We start from the raw sequence: 6,000 nt of genomic DNA, 5'->3' as shown, positions 1-6,000 counted from the left end.
ATTCTCAAAAAATTCAATCAGGCTCATAAGGCACAACCTGCCCTTGAAAAAGCCATGCTGGCTACTCTTGATCATATTATACCTCTCCAAATGTTCATAAATCCTGCCTTTCAGGATCTTCTCCATCAACTTACCAACCACTGAAGTAAGACTCACTGGTCTATAATTTCCTGGGCTATCTCTACTCCCTTTCTTGAATAAAGGAACAACATCTGCAACCCTCCAATCCTCCAGAACCTCTCCTGTCCCCATTGATGATTCAAAGATCATCAGAGGCTCAGCGATCTCCTCCCTCACCTCCCATAGTAGCCTGGGGTATATCCCGGCGACTTCTCCAATGATGCTTTCCAAAACCTCCAGCACATTCTCTTTCTTAATATCTACATGCTCAAGCTTTTCAGTCTGCTGCAAGTCATCACTATAATCACCAAGATCCTTTTCCATATTGAATACTGAAGTAAAGTATTCATTAAGTACCTCTGCTATTTCCTCCGGTTCCATACACACTTGATAGATCCTATTCTTTCACATCTTATCATCTTGCTCTTCACATACTTGTAGAATGCCTTGGGGTTTTCCTTAATCCTGCTCGCCAAGGCCTTCCCATGGCCTTTTTGGTTCTAATTTCCTTTTTAAGCTCCTTCCTGTTAGCCTATAAGCTTCTAGATCTCTAACATTAGCTAGATCTCTGAACCTTTTGTAAGCTTTTCTTTTCTTCTTGACTAGATTTATTACAGCCTTTGTACACCACGGTTCCTGTACCTTACCATAACTTCCCTGTCTCATTGGAACGTACACAAATATCCATATAACCACATAACAATTACAGCATGGAAAAAGGCCATCTCGGCCCTTCTAGTCTGTGCTGAATGCTTACTCTCACCTAGTCCCACCGACCTGCACTCAGCCTATTACCCTCCATTCCTTTCCTGTCCATATACCAATCCATTTTTAAAAAAAATTACAATATCAAACCTGCCTCTATGACTTCTATTGGAAGCTCGTTCCACACAGCTACCACTCTGAGTAAAGAAGTTCCCCCTTGTGTTACCCCTAAACTTTTGCCCCTTAACTCTCAACTCATGTCCTCTTGTTTGAATCTCCCCTACTCTCAATGGAAAAAGCCTATCCACGTGAACTCTATCTATCCCCCTCGTAATTTTAAATACCTCTATCAAGTCCCCACTCAACCTTCTATGCTCCAAAGAATAAAGACCTAACTTGTTCAACCTTTCTCAGTAACTTAGGTGCTGAAAGCCAGGTAACATTCTAGTAAATCTCCCCTGAACATATGCCACATTTCTTCCGTACTGTTCCCTAAGAATATCTGTTCCCAATTTAACCTTCCAATTTCCTGCCTGATAGCCTCATAATTCTCTTTACTGCAATTAAATGCTTTTCTAACTTGTCTGTTCATATCTCTCTCCAATGCTATTGTAAAGGAGATAGAATTATGATCACTATCCCCAAAATGCTCTCCCACTGAGAGATCTGACACCTGACCAGGTTCATTTCCCAATACCAAATCAAGTACAGTCTCTCCTCTTGTAGGCTTGTCTATATATTGTGTCAAGAAACCTTCCTGAACACACCTAACAAACTCTACCCCATCTAAACCCCTTGCTCTAGGGAGATGCCAATCGATATTTGGAAAATTAAAATCTCCCATCATGACAACTCGTTTAATATTACACCTTTCCAGGATCTGTTTCCCTATCTGTTCCTCAATATCCCTGTTACTCTTGGGCGGCCTATAAAAAGCACCCAGTAACGTTATTGATCCCATCCTGTTCCTAACCCTCCACCTACAGAGACTCTATAGACAATCCCTCCATGGCGTCTACCTTTTCTGCAGCCGTGACACTATCTCTGATCAACAGTGCCACGCCCCCACCTCTTTTGCTTCCCTCCCTGTCCTTTCTGAAACATCTAAAACCCAGCACTTGAAGTAACCATTCCTATCCCTGAGCCATCTAGATGGGCAAACAGTCTTTATGGAGGTGGTGAAGTGTCTATTTCTGTGCTATAGAACTCTACGATAAAATGATCAGCCATAAAAGGTAATGACAGACAACTACATTTTAAATGATGGCAATGCACACAAAATATGCTGGAGGAACTCAGCAGGCGAGGCAGTATATAGAAGCTGCCTGGCCTATTGAGTTCTCCAGCGTATTTTGTATGTGTTGCTTGGATTTCCAGCAGATTCTCTTGTTTGTGATTTTAAATGATGTGTTTGTTTATATCAGCTTGCAAGGGTGGTCGCCCTGCTGTTCAGACAAGACTCTGACTCGGGCCATTTGGCCCATTAAATCTGCTCTGCCATTTAATCAAGGCTGATAATCATGACCAAGGGTTTCCCTGTAGATCTTCTTTGGTTGATAACACTTTCTACGGATCTGTAGCTTTCTACAGCTTTCCACCTGTACAAAACCTGTGACCAGCAGCTGCTAACGCTGGCCATCTATCTTCATCCAGACCCATCTATGGCATCATAAGCAACAATTTGGTTGATACGAAGGACAACTCTCTGAAATGAACACTTAGCAAAAGTGTTGTGAAAAAGCCCTTTTGTATGACAACAACATCCATCAGTCTTACTATCCATCAAAATTGGACAAAATAAGGGTATGATCATAGACAAATTGTTAGCCACATAATCAACAATTATGGCAAAGAGGGAAGCTTTATAGAGGTGCCTTAAAGGCAAAGGAGAGGTTAAGTGAGAAAACTCCACGATTAGATTCTTGGCAACTAAAAGATAATCTCATTGCTGAATTAAATGAATTTGGTGATGAGCAAGTGTCCAGAATTAGGGGAGATAGAAGTATATAAGATTATGAGAGGCATAGATAGAGTAGACAGCTGGTATCTTTTAACATCCCCCCACCCCGGGTCAATATACAAGAGGGTTTATATTTAAGGCGAGAGAGTGGAGTATTGTATACAGTTCTGGTCGCCCAGTTATAGAAAGGATGTCGCCTTGGAGAGAGTGCAGAAGAGGTTTACCAGGAAGTTACCTGGATTAGAGGGCATGTGTTATAACAAGACCCTGGAGAAACTTGGGTTGTTTTTCCAGGTGTGCTGGAGGCTGAGGAGAGATCTGAATGAGGTTTATAGGATTATGAGAGGCATACATATTGTAGACAGGGAGTATTGTTTTCCAAGGCTTGAAATACCTAATATCAGAGGCCATGCATTTAAGGCGAGAGAAGGTAATTTCAAAGGAGATGTGAAGAGCAAATCACAAACAAGAGAAAATCTGCAGGCGCTGGAAATCCAAGCTACACACACAAAATGCCAGAGGAACTCAGCAGGCCAGGACTGGAGATCACAGCGGTGGGGGAGGGGGTGGGGGGAGAGCAGTGAGAGAGGATTTCACTGAACTCCTTAAGAGAAAGTTTAAACTACTTCAGGGTAGGAATCCCTGGAAGAGACTTTGCAGAGTAGTAATCCAATCACAAACAAGAGAATGCAATCACAGATAGTCCTGCTGAAGGGTTTCAGCCCAAAACATTGACTGTACCCTTTTCCATAGATACTGCCTGGCCTGCTGAGTTCTTCCAGTATTTTGTGTGTGTTGTGAGGAGCTTTTTTTTTGTTTTAAACACACAGAGACTGGTAGGTGCCTGGAATGTGCTGCCTAAGCTGGTGGTAGAGGTAAAAACATCAAAGACTTCTAAGAGACATTTAGATAAGTACATGAATGTCAGGGAAATGGAAAGAGATGGACACTGTGTAGGCAGAAGAGATGAGTTTAGTTGGCCACTTGATTAATATTTAATTGGCTTGGTACAACATTGTGGGTTGAAGGGCCTGTTCCTGTGTCGTACTGGACACAGATGTTCTCTGACTGACTGGAATGCTCCGCCAGTGGGGAAGTCAAACATAATAGGGTGTTTCAGAAGCTCTAAGACAGGCACATGAATATGCAGAGAATGGAGCGATATAGACATTGCATAGGCAGAAGGGATGAGTTTAGTTAGGCATTTAGTTACTGGTTTAATTAATCAGCATAACGTTGTGGGCCAAAGTGGCTGTTCTGATGCTATACTGTTCAATACTGACGGGGTAGATTTGTCCACGTCAATTGTTGCTGTCTACTTTCGGTAATAAAGAAATATTTCATCTTTAAGATTGTCCATGTAATTCTGATGTGATAACACTTCTTGACCAATGGGTTACAGCCTCCATAAATATACAGTATATGTAAAATACATTTCTTCTCCACAGGGGTATTCTCCACTGAGAATGCCATTACTGCAGCACTGACTTTCAGACATCTATTTTATGCATCAGGCTTTCAGCTAAAAGTGAAGAACAAATTCAGTGTACATCAAGCAAAACAAGGATTCTCCTTCAAAATATATCCCTGGGTTATTTCCTTTTTAGCAGCTAGAACGTAAAGAAAAACAAAATCTGTGTCAACAAGTTCACAAGAATTGCTCTGTTAAACAAACCATAAATATAAGGACACAAATGGCAGGAGACAACAAAGGCAATTTGCACATGGTTAAACAAAAATCTATCTTTTCCAACATCACATTACCACTTGTCACAGTTTCCCTAAACTGAAAAAGATTTACGCTCATGTACTGCCAGCAAGTTGACATTTATATAAAAGCATTGTGTCAATCTCATGGTTTGCTGAATCTCGGTGGCCTGTAATGATAATCAGATATTGCGCTTTTCTGACCAGGGTTCCGATCAATAGGGGTGTGGTAGGAGGGATGTTGGCTTTGCAGGGGCAAGGATCATCCCTCTTCTCGAGGATGGAAAGTGACATTTCCTTTCCTGCCGCTTGCTCACTGTTCATTTTCAACATCAGGACAAAGTATGCTGGATTGATGTGGAGCTTTCACCAACAGTACACTTAATTAAACTTAAACTTCTAGTTATTCAAACTGAAGTAAGTTGTTTCAGTCATTTTCAGTCAGTAGTCAGAGTTAATCATCTACGAGTCTGTCAGAGGTTGCACTATAAAAAGTTTCAAATCAGTGGACTGTTATAGAGAAGTTAAATGACTGATTTAAGATTTGCAAGTTTAACATAACTGGTCTGCTTTTCTATTTTACCTCTCCAGAAATGAGCTGCAAGATGACCAGGGAAAGTCCCTGCAAGTTCTTCCTCTGTTAAAACAAGAGGTTTCACATTGATTCACAGATGCACATGCAATTGTCAAGCTACAAAGAACTGCCAACTGGAACTAAGGTAATGTACGACCTAACATAAACGTATCATGCATTCAGATGATGTTAGTTACTATCATTGATAAGTAAAGGAGAAAATAGTTAACCATTCCAAAATATGTATATGTGTTTGCTACTGATTGAAACAAATATAAAAATGTAATAATGTTGAAACATTTTACTGATTTAATGCTATAGAATTTTACTGATTTTATACAATAGGGCATGTTCAGATCAAATGTCACTTATGCAGCCTGACTGTTTTTCATTGTAACAATTTTGGAACTTTGGAATCTATTGCAGCATTTGTTGTCTTTGAGATGTTATGATGAGCTGCTACCTTCCTGCTGGTGAAGTGACAGCTGGTTAGTGGATCACAGGATCTGGAGCAAACAACAATGATATATTTCCAAGTCAGGATGATGGGTGATCTGAAAGATGGTGATCCTCCCATGTCTTCTGCCCTTGTTCATCTGCTAACAAGATCGCTGATATGGAAACTACCATGGAAATAGTTAAAGCGAGAAACAGCAGTGCCTTTGTCGATGGTAGTCAGTGCAGCTGTGGTCTGTTTGTAGTGGAGGGAGTAAATATTCTGTGTGACGGATGGAATGATAATCAAACCGGCTGTTGTGACCTTGATGAAACCAAGCATTGCTGGAGCTCTGGTTATCCGAGCAGGTGGAGGCTGTTCCACTGCTCTCCTGACTTGTGACATTGATACTGGAAAGACTGAGGTGCAGGATGCCTTCACTCTTGTGGCCTCAGAACTTGTGTACTTGTCCCAGGATGTTGATAGTGCGAGATTTGG

At 41.1% G+C, this 6,000-nt stretch overlaps 1 protein-coding gene across 4 annotated transcripts in view; it reads left to right on the top strand.

Annotated features, from left to right (window-relative positions):
- The first annotated feature begins 4,827 nt into the window (after positions 1 to 4,827).
- LOC140735683 (tumor necrosis factor receptor superfamily member 13B) overlaps positions 4,828 to 6,000 on the top strand; it is a 41,686-nt gene continuing 40,513 nt past the window's right edge. For all 4 annotated transcript variants that reach the window (XM_073061036.1, XM_073061034.1, XM_073061035.1 and 1 more), the window contains exons 1-2: positions 4,828 to 4,909; positions 5,084 to 5,211. The gene's annotated coding sequence lies outside the window, so the exon portion shown is untranslated. The remainder of the gene's footprint in view (positions 4,910 to 5,083; positions 5,212 to 6,000) is intronic.

The sequence above is a fragment of the Hemitrygon akajei genome, chromosome 11 (assembly GCF_048418815.1).
Source record: "Hemitrygon akajei chromosome 11, sHemAka1.3, whole genome shotgun sequence".
NCBI lineage: Eukaryota > Metazoa > Chordata > Chondrichthyes > Myliobatiformes > Dasyatidae > Hemitrygon > Hemitrygon akajei.
The sequence above is the reverse complement of the archived record's forward strand: the minus strand, read 5'-3'. Positions and strand labels throughout refer to the sequence as shown.